The sequence below is a fragment of the Bombina bombina genome, chromosome 1, assembly GCF_027579735.1.
Source record: "Bombina bombina isolate aBomBom1 chromosome 1, aBomBom1.pri, whole genome shotgun sequence".
Classification (NCBI taxonomy): domain Eukaryota; kingdom Metazoa; phylum Chordata; class Amphibia; order Anura; family Bombinatoridae; genus Bombina; species Bombina bombina.
The window spans coordinates 851,518,402-851,540,109 of record NC_069499.1 but is presented as its reverse complement, the minus strand read 5'-3'; the positions used below and the strand labels follow the sequence as shown (position 1 = coordinate 851,540,109).

At 40.7% G+C, this 21,708-nt stretch overlaps 1 protein-coding gene across 1 annotated transcript in view; it reads right to left on the bottom strand.

Moving 5' to 3' along the window:
* The window catches only part of LOC128661345 (galanin receptor type 1-like), a 377,907-nt gene that overhangs the window by 226,400 nt on the left and 129,799 nt on the right, over positions 1–21,708 (bottom strand). The gene's annotated exons all lie outside the window — the stretch shown is intronic.

Genomic DNA, 21,708 nt, shown 5'->3' with positions numbered 1-21,708 from the left:
GTGTAAGTGTACATTTAAAAACAAAAAAAACTTTTTGGACTGTGAAACATCAGTCTTCTTTTTTGTGTCAGGCTCACAGCTTATACTGGGCCCACTTGCCCAGTGCCACCACTCATATCTTGTTTAATAGTAGTGTAAGTGTACATTTAAAAAAATAAAAACTTTTTGGACTGTGAAACATCAGTCTGCTTTTTTGTGTCAGGCTCACAGCGTATACTGTGCCCACTTGCCCAGTGCCACCACTCATATCTTGTTTAATAGTAGTGTAAGTGTACATTTAGAAAAATAAAAACTTTTTGGACTGTGAAACATCAGTCTGCTTTTTTGTGTCATGCTCACAGCGTATACTGTGCCCACTTGCCCAGTGCCACCACTCATATCTTGCTTAATAGTAGTGTAAGTGTACATTTAAAAAAATAAAAACTTTTTGGACTGTGAAATATCAGTCTGCTTTTTTTGTGTCAGACTCACAGCTTATACTGGGCCCACTTGCCCAGTGCCACCACTCATATCTTGTTTAATAGTAGTGTAAGTGTACATTTAAAAAAATAAAAACTTTTTGGACTGTAAAACATCAGTCTGCTTTTTTGTGTCAGGCTCACAGCGTATACTGTGCCCACTTGCCCAGTGCCACCACTCATATCTTGTTTAATAGTAGTGTAAGTGTACATTTAAAAAAATAAAAACTTTTTGGACTGTGAAACATCAGTCTGCTTTTTTGTGTCAGGCTCACAGAGTATACTGTGCCCACTTGCCCAGTGCCACCACTTATATCTTGTTTAATAGTAGTGTAAGTGTACATTTAAAAACAAAAAAAAACTTTTTGGACTGTGAAACATCAGTTTGCTTTTTTATGTCAGGCTCACAGCGTATACTGTGCCCACTTGCCCAGTGACACCACTCATATCTTGTTTAATAGTAGTGTAAGTGTACATTTAAAAACAAAAAAAAAAACTTTTTGGACTGTGAAACATCAGTCTGCTTTTTTGTTTCAGGCTCACAGCTTATACTGGGCCCACTTGCCCAGTGCCACCACTCATCTCTTGTTTAATAGTAGTGTAAGTGTACATTTAAAAACAAAAAACTTTTTGGACTGTGAAACATCAGTCTGCTTTTTTGTGTCAGGCTCACAGCGTATACTGTGCCCACTTGCCCAGTGCCACCACTCATATCTTGTTTAATAGTAGTGTAAGTGTACATTTAAAAACAAAAAAAGCTTTTTGGACTGTGAAACATCAGTCTGCTTTTTTGTTTCAGGCTCACAGCTTATACTGGGCCCACTTGCCCAGTGCCACCACTCATATCTTGTTTAATAGTAGTGTAAGTGTACATTTAAAAACAAAAAAAACTTTTTGGACTGTGATACATAAGTCTGCTTTTTTGTGTCAGGCTCACAGCGTATACTGTGCCCACTTGCCCAGTGCCACCACTCATATCTTGTTTAATAGTAGTGGAAGTGTACATTTAAAAAACTAAAAACTTTTTGGACTGTGAAACATCAGTCTGCTTTTTTGTGTCAGGCTCACAGCTTATACTGGGCCCACTTGCCCAGTGCCACCACTCATATCTTGTTTAATAGTAGTGTAAGTGTAGATTTAAAAAAATAAAAACTTTTTGGACTGTGAAACATCAGTCTGCTTTTTTGTGTCAGGCTCACAGCGTATACTGTGCCCACTTGCCCAGTGCCACCACTCATATCTTGATTAATAGTAGTGTAATTGTACATTTAAAAAAAATAAAAAAATTGGACTGTGAAACATCAGTCTTCTTTTTTGTGTCAGGCTCACAGCTTATACTGGGCCCACTTGCCCAGTGCCACCACTCATATCTTGTTTAATAGTAGTGTAAGTGTACATTTAAAAACAAAAAAAACTTTTTGGACTATGAAACATCAGTCTGCTTTTTTGTTTCAGGCTCACAGCTTATACTGGGCCCACTTGTCCAGTGCCACCACTCATATCTTGTTTAATAGTAGTGTAAGTGTACATTTAAAAAAATAAAAACTTTTTGGACTGTGAAACATCAGTCTGCTTTTTTGAGTCAGGCTCACAGCGTATACTGTGCCCACTTGCCCAGTGCCACCACTTATATCTTGTTTAATAGTAGTGTAAGTGTACATTTAAAAACAAAAAAATACTTTTTGGACTGTGAAACATCAGTCTGCTTTTTTGTGTCAGGCTCACAGCGTATACTGTGCCCACTTGCCCAGTGCCACCACTCATATCTTGTTTAATAGTAGTGTAAGTGTACATTTAAAAAAAAATGACAGGCAGAGGCAGGCCACCCCGCAGATGCCATCATGGTCGTGGTGCTGTGATTCCCTTTGGCCCTAGAATAATGCTCAGTGTTCAGAGGCCACATCCCATGAACTCGAAAATTTCTGAGGAAATAGTTGACTTTTTAACACAGGACACCCAATCTTCTATAGCTTCCACTCCGAACCTTGACACACCATCCTCCTCCAGCTTATCTTCGGGCACCTCTCAAGTTACCACTCGCCCGCCTGCCGCCCACCACCAACACTAGCACCACAGCCGCTTCACTTGATCTGTCAGAGGAGTTTTTTACACATCAGTTGGAAGAAATGAGTGATGCGCAACCATCATTGACAGAGGATGTAGATAACAGTGATATGTCTCAGTTAGGCAGCATTACAGACATGGACGTATGGTGTGATGAAGATGATGTTGTACCCGCTGCTGCTTCCTTTATTGATTTGTCAGATACAAGTGAAGCGGTTGATGATGACGATGCGTCCGTGGATGTCACGTGGTTGCCCGCTAGAAGAGAAGAAGAACAGGGGGAAAATTCAGATGGGGAGGAGGAGACGAGTTGGAAGCAGGGGGAGGTGGTCGCAAGGAGCTAGTGGCACAGTCAGACAGCATGCATCGGCACCCGGGGTCAGCCAGACAGCATGCCAATCAACGCATGCTGTTGCCACCACCAGAATGCCGTCATCGCAGAGCTCAGCAGTGTGGCATTTTTTTTGTCCAACACCCACCTAGGTACAACTGCTTTGCGAAGGCACATGATCGCACATCACAAATGCCTATGGGATCAACACATGAGTAGAAGCAGCACACAAACTCAAAGCCGCCATCCTCCTCCTGGTCCAGCATCTTCAGCCACATCAACCACTGCTGTCCTCCTTGCCCCCTCTCAACCATCCGCCACTCCGTCTCTCTTCCGGAGCAGTTCCTGCTCATCTGCCCACAGTCAGGTGTCTGTCAAGGACATGTTTGAGTGTAAGAAGCCAATGTCACAAAGTCACCCCCTTGCCCGGCGTCTGACAGCTTGCTTGTCTGAACTCTTAGCCCACCAGCTTTTACCATACAAGCTGGTGGAGTCTGAGGCGTTCAAAAAATTTGTAGCTATTGGGACACCGCAGTGGAAGGTACCCGGCCGAAATTTCTTTGCACAAAAGGCAATCCCCAACCTGTACTCGATTGTGCAAAAGGAAGTAATGGCATGTCTGGCACACAGTGTTGGGGCAAGGGTCCATAAGATCACTGATAGCTGGTCTGCAAAGCATGGTCAGGGCAGGTATATCACCTACACTGCGCATTGGGTAAACCTGCTGACGGCTGCCAAGCATGGAATGTGTGGCTCTGCCAAGGAGGAGTTGATGAACCGCCACGACTTGCAGGCAGGCCTGCTGCCACCTCCTCTACTCCTCCTACTCCATCCTCTTCCATAACCTCCTCGGCTGAGTCCTCTTCTGCTGCGTCTTGCTCCACATCAACGGCACCCCCCCAGCTCCCCAGGTACTATTCCACATCCCGGATACGGCAGTGTCACGCCGTCTTGGGGTTGACTTGCCTGAAAGCAGAGAGTCACACCGGACCAGCACTCCTGTCCACCCTGAACGCACATGTGGATCAGTGGCTGACTCCACACTGACTGGATATCGGCAAAGTGGTTTCTGACAACGGAAGTAATTTGGTGGCGGCATTGAAATTGGGCAAGTTGACACATGTGCCGTGCATGACACATGTGTGTAATCTGATCGTACAACACTTTGTGCATAAGTACCCAGGCTTAAAGGACGTCCTGAAGTAGGCCAGGAAGGTGTGTGGCCATTTGAGGCGTTCCTACACGGCCATGGCGCACTTTTCTGATATCCAGCGGCGAAACAACATGCCAGTGAGGCGCTTGATTTGCGACAGCCCGACACGTTGGAATTCAAGACCCAACATAGGGAATTTATCTTGCAATTATTGAGTATTATCCTGAGGTGTAATTATTTTCTTTTTGAAGATCATTATTATTTGCAGCTCCAAGGTACAGCCATGGGTTCCAATGTCGCCCCTACATACGCCAACATATACATGAATATGTTTGAGGAATATTTCGTCTATAATAATCCATTATTTTTACAGTATGCTGCCACCTATGCCTGCATTTAAGAGGGGGAGAAATTTGAAAGATTTTTTGGTGCATGCAGACATTGGTCCATCTAGGACATTGGTTCAGAAGTACATTGGTGGTAAGAATCTAGGTTGCTTTCCCTGCCTGGGTTGTTCACACTGTAATAACATGATTAAGGGCCCCTTTTTTAGCCATTCTGGTACCGGGAAAAGATTTGAGATTAGAGGGCACTTTACATGCAATACAGATTTTGCTGTATATTATATTAAATGTCCTTGTGGTTTGGGGTATGTGGGGGAGACCACCCGTACAGTACGTGAAAGGATGACCCAACACAAGAGCAGTATTAGAACAGAAAAATTAGATGCTCCAGTGGCCAATCATTTTTTATCTGTAGGTCACAATCTGACTCAATTAAGGTTCCAGATATTAGAACAAGTAGGACACCTGAGGCGGGGTGGCAATAGAGCCAAGAGACTTAAAATTAGGGAGGCCTATTGGATCAATAGATTAGATACCATGTACCCAAAAGGTATGAATAGAGAACTAGATTGGTCTCTGTGTCTCTAGAGTACATGATTTATGTATTATCCTAATTTTTAAATATGTTTAAGATGTTTGAAATGTATTTTTGCATTTTAGATTTATTAGGAGCAATATGTGTTTAACCTGACTTTTTATATTCTGTTAGAGTAATTTTTTATATGCCCACTAGAGGGTGCTGACATTCAGTTTGTCATAGTTTGTCATAGGTGTTTAGAGGAATGGGTGTGGTTTACAGGTGTATTTAAGCTGCATGATCTCCAGGTGTAACTATGCATGATTAAGGACTAAGTCCGAAACGTTGCTGTTTGTTGATCTGGCTGTTCACACTGTGCATACTGCACGAATAAATCTGTTGGAAACTACTGGTTGGTGCTGCTTCTTCCTTGTGACTTTATATTGTGTGGAGTACAGTGCAGTATTCCTGAAGCATGCACACCTTGTTACTTTCAGGTGTTGGATATTTGGTTTGTTGTGTTCATAGTTAAAGGGACATTAAACCCAAACATTTTCTTTCATGATTCAGACAGAGAATACAATTTTAAACAACATTCCAATTTACTTCTATTATCTAATTTGCTTCATTCTATAGATATCCTTTGTTAAAGAAATAGCAATGCACATGGGTGAGCCAATCACATGAGGAAAATATGTGCAGCCACCAATCAGAAGCTACTGAGCCTATCTAGATATATGCTTTTCAGGAAGGAATATCAAGAGAATGAAGCAAATTAGATAACAGAACAGAAGTAATTTAGAAAGTTGTTTAAAATGGTATTCTCTATCTGAATCATGAAAGAAAAAAATTGGGTTTAATGTCCCTTTAACTTCTAATTAAGGTTATGGAAATGGCAGAATATTCTTCCCCGCCAGCTTAAAATTTCACCAGCCACCACTGGTTAGTTTACTTTCAGGTAGATTACAAGTTATGGGCGCACGCAACGGGGTGCAAACGAACGCAACAAAAGTTGCGTTATTTCACACTCCACAACACTGCCATTACGAGTTTTGAAACAGCCGGCTTGTGTGTGCGATATGGTTGCGTTGAGCTCAATGGGGAGAGCGTGTTAGAAAGAAAACTAACACCTGTGATCGCGGCATGAAAAGCTCCATAACACAGCCCCATTGATGTCTATATGGAAAAAAAAGTTAAGTTTAAACCTAACATCCTAACATAAACCCCACGTCTAAACTCCCTTAATCTGCTGCCCCCGACATCTCCGACACCTACATAATGTTATTAACCCCTAATCTGACGCTCCCGATATCGCCGCCACTGAAATAAATCTATGAACCCCTAATCTGACACCTCCGATATCGCCGCCACTATACTAAAGTTATTAACCCCTATTCCCCTGCACTTCAACATTGCCCACACTATAATAAATCTATTAACCCCTATTCCGCCGCTCCCCAACATCGTCACCACTAAATAAAGTTATTAACCCCTAAACATCTGGCCTCCCACATCACTACCACTAAATACCACTAAATTTGAACAGCCAAAAGGATTTCAGTATCTCTCATCCTATTGGCTGATTTGAATTTCCAAAGTCAAATCAGCAATAGGAATGCAAGGGACGCCATTTTGAAAAGGCTCCCTTGCATTGAAGATTCAGTATATGGTGGCGACCGTATGAAGAGGATGCTCTTGCTCCGAATGTCTTAAGGATGGACCCGCTCCGCCCGGGATGAAGATAGAGGATCCTGCCTGGATGAAGATAGAAGATGCCGCCTGGATGGATGAAGACCTCGCCGCCTGGATAAAGACTTTTTGCCGCCTGGATGTCCGGACTTCAGAAACTGTAAGTGGATCTTCGGGGGTTAGTGTTAGGATTTTTTAAACTTTTTTTAGGGGAGTTTTTCTTTAGTTTAGGGTTTGGGCTTTTCTTAAAAGAGCTAAATGCCCTTTTCAGGGCAATGCAAAAGAGCTAAATGCCCTTTTAAGAGCAATGCAAAAGAGCTAAATGCCCTTTTAAGAGCAATGCAAAAGAGCTAAATGGCCTTTTAAGAGCAATGTCCATACAAACGCCCTTTTCAGGGCAATGGGTAGCTTAGGTATTTGTTAGAGTTAGGTTTTTTTATTTTGGAGGGTTGGTTGGGTGGTGGGTTTTACTGTTGGGGGGTCTTTGTAACTTAGGGCAATGCCCTATAAAAGGCCCTTTTAAGGGCTATTGGTTGTTTATTGTAGCTTTGTGTTTTTTTTTTTATTTTGGGTGGGCTTTTTTATTTTTATAGGGATATTAGATTAGGTGTAATTCTTTTTTATTCTTGATCATTTCATTTGTTATTTTTTGTAATTTAGCATTTTTTATTTTTTGTTATTAGATAATTTGTAATTTTTATAGTAGTGTTAGTAATTTTGAATGTGTATTTTAGTTTTCTTTAATTTGTAGTTTGTTTAATTTTAGTTTAATAGTTATTTTAGTTTAATTGTTATTTTAAAATTAGTTTTTTTAATTTAACAGGTAAGTTTTAATTTAAGATAGGGAAATTGTAATTTTAATATAAAGTTAGGGCGGCATATGGTTTAGGGGTTACTAGTTTAAATTTGTTTATTGCAATGTGGGGGGCTTTCTGTTTAGGGGATAATAGGTTTATTATAGTGGCGTTGGAATAGGAGTTAATAACTTTAGTATAGTGGGGCGATGTGGGCGGACGGCAGATTAGAGGTTAATAATATTTAAATAGTGTTTGCGATGCGGGAGGGCAGCAGTTTAGGGGTTAATAACTTTATTATAGTGGTGATGATGTCGGGGAGCGGCGGAATAAGGGTTAATACATTTTATTAGTGGCGGCGATGTCGGGAGTCGCAGATTAGGGATTAATAACTTTAATATATTGTTTTGCGATGCGGGAGGGCCTCGGTTTAGGGGTTAATAGGTAGTTTATGGGTGTTAGTGTACTTTGTAACAGTTTAGTTATGAGTTTTCTGTAACAGTTTTGTTGCGTAAAACTCATAACTACTGCTCTCAAAAAACTCATAACTACTGCTCTCAGATGGCGGTAAGGATCTTGTCGTTATAGGGTGTAACGTAAGCTTTTTAGCCTCACCGCAAAACTCGTAATGGCAGCGCTATGGAGGTCCCATGAAAAAACTTAATTTTTACGAGTGCGGGATTGACGTTGCGTTACAGGCTAAAAGGTTGCGGTACAGCTATACCGACAAGACATGTAATTGCTGCGTTGCAGTTTTAACACTGAAATGGCCATTTTCTCAGCATTAAAAGACGAATGCACAACTCGTAATCTACCTGATTTGTTGCCGGTGGTGGCCCAGTGTTTGCATGCAACGCTATGCGGCACATCAAATACATATTTTTTTTAAATTGGCAATTTCCTATCTGCTGCCTGGCCGCTGCCACTTAGACTACATCTGCTGACTGCTTGTTCTTCCCTCTCCCCATTAGAGACTAAAGTTATAGCCTTGCAGGAATGATTTTGACTAGTAACTAAGTCAACACGGTGTGGTTAGGAACTTCCTAAACACAGATATCTATGCATTATGTACTATGCATTGGGGGTGTGATAGTTAGGGTTTAATAGCAGTGGGTTTTTTGCATTTGGGTGTGGCAGTAAAGGATTAATAGAAGTGGGTATTTTTGGTTTAGGAGTGTGGCAGTTAGGGGTTAACAGCAGTGGATATTTTTGGCATTGGGGTTGTGGCAGTTAGGGGTTTATAGCAGGGGTATTTTTGCATTGGGAGTGTTTTTTGTATTGGGGTTGTGGCAGTTAGGGGTTAAAATCAGTGGGTGTTTTTGCATTGGGAGTGTGGCAGTTTGGGGTTATTAGCAGTGGGTGTTTTTAGAGGTGTAACTAGAAACCCCAGGGCCCAGGTGCAAGAATCTAAGAAGGCCCCCCCACCCCCCAAAAAAAGTGAATTTGATACATATCTTCTTTTTTTTTTTACATTTACCACAGAAAAAAAATGTGAATCAGATTACATGTCTACAAAAGGAGGTACCATGTGCCCACAGTCTGTGAGATGGTCTAACCCCCTATTACTATATATAGTGACACTGTTTAACCCACCAGTACTGTATATAGTGAGTCAGTGACACAGTCTGCCGGTGAGATGGCTGGCCTGACCCTACCCGCCCCCGCCCCAGTACTTTATAAAGTGACCACAGTAGTCTGTGACATGGTCCAGCCCCCCTGTACTGTATATAGTGGTACTGTATAGACTGACACTGTTTACCCCCCGCCCCCCCCCATGCTGTAGTAACAAGGTCTGTAATTTGCTGGTTCCACAAACATACACATACACATACACACACACATGTATAAATACACACACAGTCACATACATATATACATACATACATACATACATACATACATACATACATACACACATACATGCATAAATACACACACAGTCACATACATATATACAGTGGGGCAAAAAAGTATTTAGTCAGCCACCAATTGTGCAAGTTCTCCCACTTAAGAAGATGAGAGAGGCCTGTAATTTTCATCATAGGTATACCTCAACTATGAGAGACAAAATGTGGAAACAAATCCAGACAATCACATTGTCTGATTTGGAAAGAATTTATTTGCAAATTATGGTGGAAAATAAATATTTGGTCAATATCAAAAGTTCATCTCAATACTTTGTTATATATCCTTTGTTGGCAATGACAGAGGTCAAACGTTTTATGTAAGTCTTCACAAGGTTGTCACACACTGTTGCTGGTATGTTGGCCCATTCCTGCATGCAGATCTCCTCTGGAGCAGTGATGTTTTGGGGCTGTCGCTGGGCAACACAGACTTTCAACTCCCTCCAAAGGTTTTCTATGGGGTTGAGATCTGGAGACTGGCTAGGCCACTCCAGAACCTTGAAATGCTTCTTATGAAGCCACTCCTTCGTTGCCCGGCAGTGTGTTTGGGATCATTGTCATGCTGAAAGACCCAGCCATGTTTCATCTTCAACGCCCTTGCTGATGGAAGGAGGTTTGCACTCAAAATCTCACGATACATGGTCCCATTCATTCTTTCATGTACACAGATCAGTTGTCCTGTTCCCTTTGCAGAGAAACAGCCCAAAAGCATGATGTTGCCACCCCCATGCTTCACAGTAGGTGTGGTGTTCTTTGGTTGCAACTCAGCATTCTCTCTCCTCCAAACACGACGAGTTGTGTTTCTACCAAACAGTTCTACTTTGGTTTCATCTGACCATATGACATTCTCCCAATCCACTTCTGGATCATCCAAATGCTCTCTAGCATACTTCAGACTGGCCCGGACATGTACTGGCTTAAGCAGGGGGACACGTCTGGCACTGCAGGATCTGAGTCCATTGCAGAGTAGTGTGTTACTGATGGTAGCCTTTGTTACGTTGGTCCCAGCTCTCTGCAGGTCATTCACTAGGTCCCCCCGTATGGTTCTGGGATGTTTGCTCACCATTCTTGTGATCATTTTGACCCCACGGGGTGAAATCTTGCGTGGAGCCTCAAATCAAGGGAGATTATCAGTGGCCTTGTATGTCTTCCATTTCCTAATTATTGCTCCCACAGTTGATTTCTTCACACCAAGCTGCTTGCCTATTGCAGATTCAGTCTTCCCAGCCTGGTGCAGGTCTACAATTTTGTTACTGGTGTCCTTCAACAGCTCTTTGGTCTTCACCATAGTGGAGTTTGGAGTGTGACTGTTTGAGGTTGTGGACAGGTTTCTTTTATACTGATAACAAGTTCAAACAGGTGCCATTAATACAGGTAATGAGTGGAGGACAGAGGAGCCTCTTAAAGAAGAAGATACAGGTCTGTGAGAGCCAGAAATCTTGCTTGTTTGTAGGTGACCAGATACTTATTTTCCACCAAAATATGCAAATAAATTCTTTCCAAATCAGACAATGTGATTGTCTGGATTTGTTTCCATATTTTGTCTCTCATAGTTGAGGTATACCTATGATGAAAATTACAGGCCTCTCTCATCTTCTTAAGTGGGAGAACTTGCACAATTGGTGGCTGACTAAATACTTTTTTGCCCCACTGTACATACATACATACACACATACATGCATAAATACACACACAGTCACATACATATATACATACATACATACATACACACATACATAAAAATTTTTTTTTTTAAGCTGGACCCCACCCTTGGGGGTCCAGTCACAATTGCGCCCTCTGCACCCCCTGTAGTTTTGCCCCTGGGTGTTTTTGTATTGGGTTTGTGGCAGTTAGGGGTTAATAGCAATGGTTGTTTTTGCATTGGGGGTGTGGCAGTTAGGGGTTAATAGTAGTGGGTGTTTTGTATTAGGGATTTGGCAGTTAGGGGTCAATAGCAGTGGGTGTTTTTGTATTGGGGTGAGGCAGTTAGGGGTTAATAGCAGTTGGTGTTTTTGTATTAGGGGTGTGGCAGTAAGGGGTTAATAGCAGTGGGTGTTTTCGTATTAGGGGTGTGGCAGTAAGGGGTTAATAGCAGTGGGTGTTTTTGCATTGAGGGTGGGGCAATTAGGGGTTAATAGCAGTGGGTGTTTTTGTATTAGGGGTGTGGCAGTTAGGGGTTAATAGCAGTGGGTGTTTTTGTATTGAGGGTGTGGCGGTTAGGGGTTAATAGCAGTGGGTGTTTTTGTATTAGGGGTGTGGCAGTTAGGGGTTAATAGCAGTGGGTGTTTTTGTATTGGGGTGAGGCAGTTAGGGGTTAATAGTAGTGGGTGTTTTTGTATTGGGGTTGTGGCAGTTAGGGGTTAATAGCAGTGGGTGTTTTTGCATTGGGGGTGTGGCAGTTAGGGTTAATAGCAGTGGGTGTTTGTGTATTAGGGATGTGTCAGTAAGGGGTTAATAGCAGTGGGTGTTTTGTATTGGGGTTTGGCAGTTAGGGGTTAATAGCAGTGGGTGTTTTTGTATTGGGTTTGTGGCAGTTAGGGGTTAATAACAGTGGGTATTTTTGCATTGGGAGTGTGGCAGTTAGGGGTTAATAGAAGTGGGTGTTTTTGTATAGGGGTTTGATAGTTAGGGGTTAATAGCAGTGCATGTTTTTGTATTGGGGTGTGGCAGTTAGGGGTTAATAGCAGTGGGTATTTTTGTATTAGGGTTGTGGCAGTTAGGGGATTTTTAAGTTGGGTTTTGGGGTGACATTTTGATTTCTTCATAACAAGTTTTATTATAAACTTGTATTTCTCCAGTTTCTGTGAGATGTAGCAGTGTATACACCAGATTTCAAAAGCGTAACACCGCCACAATCTTCTGTTGTTTAATCAGTGTAGTATTTCTGTCCATAACTGTCATCAGCAGAGGAGATAAGACTTCAAAACAATAGAAATGTAACTGATAAAACCCCATTTTAAACGCTTTAAGATGTTTTTTTTTTGTATGTAGAGCTTTTGCTTCTTGGCATTTAATTAATGACATATATCTATATCCATATATCTATACTATGCATATTTAAAATGAGTTCATATCCCTTTTAACACCCCTCATATTATTCAGACATTATTGCATACAATCTTTTTCTATAGTTTGCCTGACCCTCGAACGCGCTGCACATTATGCACAGTGTCAGGTTAGGAAGTAATTTATATCTGTAACAAATTGGCTATAGCTAGGAAAGTAAGATAAACATAATCAAGTGGATTTTCAAGAGACTTTAGACGTGTGTTTCCCTGGTTGTGAAGCCTCACTAACAAAATGTCAGTTATAAATGCTTAGAAAAACTTTTTTTATGCAAGGTTATGCTTAAAACAATTGCAAAGTTAAGTTATGGTAAAGCCATTTGTCTACATTTGAGACCAGCAATTTGTATTTAAGATAAACACAATTGTTTCTGAAGGTCAGGGGTGTAACTATAGGAGTGTTTGTAGGGTTTGAAGGGGGCGCATACAGCTACCTGGATATGACAAGCATCACAAGTGTACTTTGGTATATTGTCTAATAGTATTCCATATTATAAGTATATCACATATACATGACTAGTTAAAAAAGTAGGATGAAGTAGGATAAAATATTAGGCATCCTCCTTAGACAGAAAGTGGAGTACAGATCGTTTCAGGACATCTAAATTCAATTACTGCATCCCCAAGATTCCAAAGAAAAATACTGCAACAAAGAAGACGAATACTGCAAGGTCTGTAACGTAAAGACTGCAAAAAAGAAGAATGCTGCAAGGTCTGTAACGGACAGGAAGCAGACTAAGATTGACTATATACGATACTTCAAGGTATTATCCATCAGTTTTATATAACATCATTGAGACCAAAAATTCTTTATCTCATTGACTCAACAATTAATTATAAGCTGGCCAGCTACTTGAACTTTATATAATATTTTTTATATTTTACAATTTTTTTATATCTCAAAAAGAATTTTTAAAGCGCATTATTAGACAATAACGGCTAGATTTGGAGTTCGGCGGTAAAAGGGCTGTTAACGCTCCGCGGGTTTTTTTCTGGCCGCACCATAAATTTAACTCTGGTATCGAGAGTTCAAACAAATGCTGCGTTAGGCTCCAAAAAAGGAGCGTAGAGCATATTTACCGCAAATGCAACTCTCGATACCAGAGTTGCTTACGGACGCGGCCGGCCTCAAAAACGTGCTCGTGCACGATTCTCCCATAGGAAACAATGGGGCTGTTTGAGCTGAAAAAAAACCTAACACCTGCAAAAAAGCAGCGTTCAGCTCCTAACGCAGCCCCATTGTTTCCTATGGGGAAACACTTCCTACGTCTGCACCTAACACTCTAACATGTACCCCGAGTCTAAACACCCCTAGCCTTACACTTATTAACCCCTAATCTGCCGCCCCCGCTATCGCTGACCCCTGCATTACACTTTTAACCCCTAATCTGCCGCTCCGTAAACCGCCGCCACCTACGTTATACCTATGTACCCCTAATCTGCTGCCCTAACATCGCCGACCCCTATGTTATATTTATTAACCCCTAATCTGCCCCCCACAACGTCGCCGACACCTACCTACACTTATTAACCCCTAATCTGCCGAGCGGACCTGAGCGCTACTATAATAAAGTTATTAACCCCTAATCCGCCTCACTAACCCTATCATAAATAGTATTAACCCCTAATCTGCCCTCCCTAACATCGCCGACACCTACCTTCAATTATTAACCCCTAATCTGCCGACCGGAGCTCACCGCTATTCTAATAAATGTATTAACCCCTAAAGCTAAGTCTAACCCTAACACTAACACCCCCCTAAATTAAATATAATTTTTATCTAACGAAATAAATTAACTCTTATTAAATAAATGATTCCTATTTAAAGCTAAATACTTACCTGTAAAATAAATCCTAATATAGCTACAATATAAATTACATTTATATTATAGCTATTTTAGGATTAATATTTATTTTACAGGTAACTTTGTATTTATTTTAACCAGGTACAATAGCTATTAAATAGTTAAGAACTATTTAATAGTTACCTAGTTAAAATAATTACAAATTTACCTGTAAAATAAATCCTAACCTAAGATATAATTAAACCTAACACTACCCTATCAATAAAATAATTAAATAAACTACCTACAATTACCTACAATTAACCTAACACTACACTATCAATAAATTAATTAAACACAATTGCTACAAATAAATACAATTAAATAAACTATCTAAAGTACAAAAAATAAAAAAGAACTAAGTTACAGAAAATAAAAAAATATTTACAAACATAAGAAAAATATTACAACAATTTTAAACTAATTACACCTACTCTAAGCCCCCTAATAAAATAACAAAGACCCCCAAAATAAAAAATTCCCTACCCTATTCTAAAATACAAAAATTACAAGCTCTTTTACCTTACCAGCCCTGAACAGGGCCCTTTGCGGGGCATGCCCCAAGAATTTCAGCTCTTTTGCCTGTAAAAAAAAACATACAATACCCCCCCCCAACATTACAACCCACCACCCACATACCCCTAATCTAACCCAAACCCCCTTAAATAAACCTAACACTAATCCCCTGAAGATCTTCCTACCTTGTCTTCACCATCCAGGTATCACCGATCCGTCCTGGCTCCAAGATCTTCATCCAACCCAAGCGGGGGTTGGCGATCCATAATCCGGTGCTCCAAAGTCTTCCTCCTATCCGGCAAGAAGAGGACATCCGGACCGGCAAACATCTTCTCCAAGCGGCATCTTCTATGTTCTTCCATCCGATGACGACCGGCTCCATCTTGAAGACCTCCAGCGCGGATCCATCCTCTTCTTCCGACGACTAGACGACGAATGACGGTTCCTTTAAGGGACGTCATCCAAGATGGCGTCCCTCGAATTCCGATTGGCTGATAGGATTCTATCAGCCAATCGGAATTAAGGTAGGAATATTCTGATTGGCTGATGGAATCAGCCAATCAGAATCAAGTTCAATCCGATTGGCTGATCCAATCAGCCAATCAGATTGAGCTTGCATTCTATTGGCTGATCGGAACAGCCAATAGAATGCGAGCTCAATCTGATTGGCTGATTGGATCAGCCAATCGGATTGAACTTGATTCTGATTGGCTGATTCCATCAGCCAATCAGAAAATTCCTACCTTAATTCCGATTGGCTGATAGAATCCTATCATCCAATCGGAATTCGAGGGACGCCATCTTGGATGACGTCCCTTAAAGGAACCGTCATTCGTCGTCTAGTCGTCGGAAGAAGAGGATGGATCCGCGCTGGAGGTCTTCAAGATGGAGCCGGTCGTCATCGGATGGAAGAACATAGAAGATGCCGCTTGGAGAAGATGTTTGCCGGTCCGGATGTCCTCTTCTTGCCGGATAGGAGGAAGACTTTGGAGCACCGGATTATGGATCGCCAACCCCCGCTTGGGTTGGATGAAGATCTTGGAGCCAGGACGGATCGGTGATACCTGGATGGTGAAGACAAGGTAGGAAGATCTTCAGGGGATTAGTGTTAGGTTTATTTAAGGGGGTTTGGGTTAGATTAGGGGTATGTGGGTGGTGGGTTGTAATGTTGGGGGGGGGTATTGTATGTTTTTTTTTACAGGCAAAAGAGCTGAAATTCTTGGGGCATGCCCCGCAAAGGGCCCTGTTCAGGGCTGGTAAGGTAAAAGAGCTTGTAATTTTTGTATTTTAGAATAGGGTAGGGAATTTTTTATTTTGGGGGTCTTTGTTATTTTATTAGGGGGCTTAGAGTAGGTGTAATTAGTTTAAAATTGTTGTAATATTTTTCTTATGTTTGTAAATATTTTTTTATTTTCTGTAACTTAGTTCTTTTTTATTTTTTGTACTTTAGATAGTTTATTTAATTGTATTTATTTGTAGCAATTGTGTTTAATTAATTTATTGATAGTGTAGTGTTAGGTTAATTGTAGGTAATTGTAGTTAGTTTATTTAATTATTTTATTGATAGGGTAGTGTTAGGTTTAATTATATCTTAGGTTAGGATTTATTTTACAGGTAAATTTGTAATTATTTTAACTAGGTAACTATTACATAGTTCTTAACTATTTAATAGCTATTGTACCTGGTTAAAATAAATACAAAGTTACCTGTAAAATAAATATTAATCCTAAAATAGCTATAATATAAATGTAATTTATATTGTAGCTATATTAGGATTTATTTTACAGGTAAGTATTTAGCTTTAAATAGGAATCATTTATTTAATAAGAGTTAATTTATTTCGTTAGATAAAAATTATATTTAACTTAGGGGGGTGTTAGTGTTAGGGTTAGACTTAGCTTTAGGGGTTAATACATTTATTAGAATAGCGGTGAGCTCCGGTCGGCAGATTAGGGGTTAATAATTGAAGGTAGGTGTCGGCGATGTTAGGGAGGGCAGATTAGGGGTTAATACTATTTATGATAGGGTTAGTGAGGCGGATTAGGGGTTAATAACTTTATTATAGTAGCGCTCAGGTCCGCTCGGCAGATTAGGGGTTAATAAGTGTAGGTAGGTGTCGGCGACGTTGTGGGGGGCAGATTAGGGGTTAATAAATATAACATAGGGGTCGGCGATGTTAGGGGCAGCAGATTAGGGGTACATAGGGATAACGTAGGTGGCGGCGATTTGCGGTCGGAAGATTAGGGGTTAATTATTTTAAGTAGCTTGCGGCGACGTTGTGGGGGGCAAGTTAGGGGTTAATAAATATAATATAGGGGTCGGCGGGGTTAGGGGCAGCAGATTAGGGGTACATAAGTATAACGTAGGTGGCGGTCGGCAGATTAGGGGTTAAAAATTTTAATCGAGTGGCGGCGATGTGGGGGGACCTCGGTTTAGGGGTACATAGGTAGTTTATGGGTGTTAGTGTACTTTAGGGTACAGTAGTTAAGAGCTTTATAAACCGGCGTTAGCCAGAAAGCTCTTAACTCCTGCTTTTTTCAGGCGGCTGGAATCTTGTCGTTAGAGCTCTAACGCTCACTGCAGAAACGACTCTAAATACCAGCGTTAGAAAGATCCCATTGAAAAGATAGGCTACGCAAATGGCGTAGGGGGATCTGCGGTATGGAAAAGTCGCGGCTGTAAAGTGAGCGTTAGACCCTTTAATCACTGACTCCAAATACCAGCGGGCGGCCAAAACCAGCGTTAGGAGCCTCTAACGCTGGTTTTGACGGCTACCGCCGAACTCTAAATCTAGGCCTAAGTTATTAGACACCGGTGTCTTTGTTTTATTATATATTAACATTTAGCACTGAAAGTAGAGGATCGTTGTTATTAATAAATATTTTTTATAAACACCTAATACTTCATCCTACTTTTTTAACTAGTCCTGTATATGTGATATACTTATTAAGGAACACTATTAGACAATATACCAAAGTACACTTGTGATTTGTGTCATATCCAGATAGCCGTAGGCGCCCCCTTTAAACCCTACAAACACACATTGTCATATTTGTTACACCCGTTGGGAGGAGTGTAACCAGTAAGGGAGGCTATATCTGAAACGATTTAGTTCTTTTTTTTTATCTCTTTTCCTTATATGTAACTATAGGAGTCTCAGAGGTCTTAACTGAAGTTGGTCCCATGTCCCTAGGGGGCCATTTGGGCCCTGTAATCAGTAATGACATCATTCCACCTGTATCATGTCTCTCTTGACCCTCTGTGGGCCCCGGCTAACCAGGCTCACTGTTTAGAGAAAGTGTATGGAATCTTTTTTACTAAAAACAGTGGCACGGTTTTCAAGATGGCCGCCACAGAGCTAGATTACGAGTGTAACGTGAATTATCACTCCTCCTCATCCGCTAACTGTGCTTCACTTTGGCTTTGGCACACGTTGGAAACCACAAACTTTGAAAGTACAAAGTTTTTGCAAGATAACCCAATGCTCTCAAAAAGCCTAAATTATAATAATTGCGTTAACGTATTCTCCCATAGACTTTAATGGAGGGTGAAAACCCCCTACTCTTGCGCAAACCTGATTATATATAGTTATAGATATATACAGTACAGAATATCTATTTAAATATACATATAACATATTCTGCTATGTGCAGAACATTGGAATAGTATTGAGCTGGCTGTTCGCTCCTGTTAGTGTGCTTCTCTCTGTATATATTATAAGTGTAACTGTAATTTTAAATGTATTCTTGATGTTTTTTGTGCAGCTTTTTATTCAAGTGTAACAGTTAACCAGAGTAACGCTAACCTGGCACGCATTAAATTCAATTGTGCTCAAACAAATGCGTTTACTTTCAACTTGTTATACACGCGTAATTCTGATGTGCGCAAACAGCTGCAATAAACTGCAACTATTAGCGTGCTACTCGTAATCTAGCCTACAGTGTTGCTGTGCAGAAAAACCTATAAAAGTATACAGGAAGGCTGCACATATGTTCTCCTCTGGACTAACCAAGGGAGAAAGATGACTAAAATTTATAAAAAAAAAGCAGCTCCTCTTTCTTCCCACAAAAGGTGCTGTTGAAATTGGGGCCCTGCCACAGCATTCGCCCAGGGCCCAGCAAGACCTAGTTACACACCTGCTCTGGGTTATTATTGGATAGATATCTGCATATAGATCCTCCTCCTATTTTTTGTTGTTCTTTCTCTCAAGTACAAACATTTTTGGTGTACTCCTTAAAGTCTGCGAGATGGTCTGCAGAAAATAAGTCCTCACATTAAGATGTAGTTATAAGATGTTGGATACTTCAGATGCAGCTACTTATATAGGGCCAGGTTATGAGGGGAGCGCAAAATATTGTTTACGCAAGCACAATATTTTTTTTATAATAATATTTTTTTTATTAGGACATATGTAATACAATCATAATGGCATACATTACACATCATAGCCATGTGAACAATAACAACATCCAAGAAAACTTTTATAATATTGAGGTGACCTCAAAGTAGTCATATTACACAGCAACAGAGATCTGAACCTCACAAGGCCCATCGTAATCCAATGTCCTTTGCTACAAACAGGAAGACAATACTTATGTCCAATAATAGCATACAGTTATGACAGATAATAATCATAAAGTAAATATATGGGTGAAGATATTTCAAAATTAACTTGCGATGAACAGACACAAATTAACAAATAGTAATAAACTCGGTAGGTAGCTCAATATCTGAAGATCTTCCATTTATAAGAGTGAAGATAAGGAAAGAGAAAATACATTGAATAGAGATAAAGAGGAGAAAAGGAGGGGAAAAGGAAAGAAAGAAGAGGAAGAGGGGGAGAAAAAAAAATAAAAAAAATAAAATAAAAATAAATTTCTTTTCTTTCTCTTTTCTCCCTTTTAAGGGACGGGGTAGGTGGAGTGGGGGATACAGCTATACGGTTGATTACAAGTTATAGTTGTATAAGAAATACTTCTGTGGTACAATACCATGATTAGTCTGAAATAAAGGGCGATAACGGCTGAAGGGAAACTACACAGGACTGTAGTCCTAGACCAAGGTATGGAGGTTTTCAGAACCATGTATGTGAGAGACATAGGCTTCCATTGATTTAATATATTGCAAAGTGTCTACAACTTGTTCCCAGAGTGGAGAGGTAGACTGGAGCAACATTTTGGCAATGGATAATTTAATCGCCAAAAATAAGTAAATGCAAAACAGTTTTTGTGAAGAGTTTAGATTTATAGGAAGAATATGAAATAGACCTACAATAGGTGTAATTGGTATTTGGATGCCCCTCGAGTTACAGTATTGAACTGCTTTCTGCCATAAAGGTGCAATCATCGAACAGGTCCAGCAGATATGGGCTGGGGTACCCAGTGCATCACTACCCCTCCAACACTTGGGGGAGTTAGTATGTGAAATTTTGAATAAACGGACTGGTGTCATGTGCCACTGCAGCAGCACTTAAATAATTCATAAAGAGTAATGCAATGGGCTGCTTTTTTAGTTAGCCGAATTGCCGATTGCCATGTAATGGTTCATGTATTACACCCAGGGAAGATTCCCATTGTTTTATCGGGAGAGACTTATGGAAAAGTGGAGGATGTAATATATCCTGATAAGAGGCCAGGAGCAATTTTTTATATGGGATTTTTGAGTCCCATTTGATCTCCCACTTGGTTTTAGATCGTAGCGGGTCCTTGTCAAAACCCCACGATCTAAGAAAACTCTGTAGTCTCCAAAACTCAAAGTGTAAAAGTAAAGGCGGATTATATTTCTGAAGAAAAGACTGATAAGAAATTAGTTGAGCCCCTTCATATAAATCTGTTATATTGGTGATGCCCAGGTCGGACCAGAGAGACGGATGAGTATCCGGCAGCGCAAGAAGAAGCCCCTTAATCTTATGGGATGGAGATGGATGTGGAGCAACTGAAGATATGTTATGGGTCTTATCCCAGAATTTTAGGTTCAAAGCTATGATGGGATTTAATAACATGGTTTGCGGTCTAGCGTGCTTAGGGAGCCAAATCAGGTCCTCGAGGGAGTACCCCGGCGGAAGTGAAGTTTGCTCTAATTCTGCCCATCTACTGTTGGCTGGCATGCCCCACTGTGTCACATGGGAAAGGTGAGCAGCCTCATGATAATAAAGGATATTAGGAGCAGCCGCCCCTCCAGCAGATACAGGTTGTTGCAGGGTGCTGGTGGCAATTCTAGGAACCTTATTACGCCAGCTAAATTTATTACATTGTTGTTGAAATTTGCGTATCAGGGACTTGGAGATTGGAATGGGTAGAGATCTGAATAAATAAGTCAACTTAGGCAAAAGGCTTATCTTAAATGCAGCTAGACGTCCCATCCATGACAGTGATGGTACATTCCAAGCCACTGTGGACATTGCTATTTCGGATAGCAAATGGGAAAAGTTCATAGAAAGTATAGTGGAAATGCTATGTGATAAAAATATACCAAGGTGTTTGATATGTGAGGTAGACCAAAGAAATTTATATTGGCTCTTTAGTTTGGTAAGGGCGTCCTCAGGAATGTGAATAGCATAGGCTTCCGTTTTGGAAACATTAAGTTTATAATAGCTAACCAATGCAAATCTCTCTAGTAATGAGAAAAGGTGAGGTAGGGATGTAACTTGGTCCGAAAGTAGCACTGTCAAATCATCCGCGAACAAGGCTATGGTCTGTGTTGTATGATGTATATCAACTCCTATTATTTGGGGAGATGACCTAATGGCAGTAGCTAACGGTTCCATAACAAGAGTGCATATTAGCGGTGACAGGGGACAGCCCTGTCTAGTACCATTTGTGATCCCAAAGGGATCAGAACAGAATCCTAGTCCCCTGACTGTAGCCGAAGGGCTAGAATATAGAGCCACTATAGATGTTATAAACGAAGCTGGAAAACCGAACCTTCGTAGGACAGCAAACATATACTCCCAGTTCACCCTGTCGAAGGCCTTTTTAGCATCCAATGACAGGGTGACACAGGGCAGGCTTAATCTGTCGGCCTCAAAGT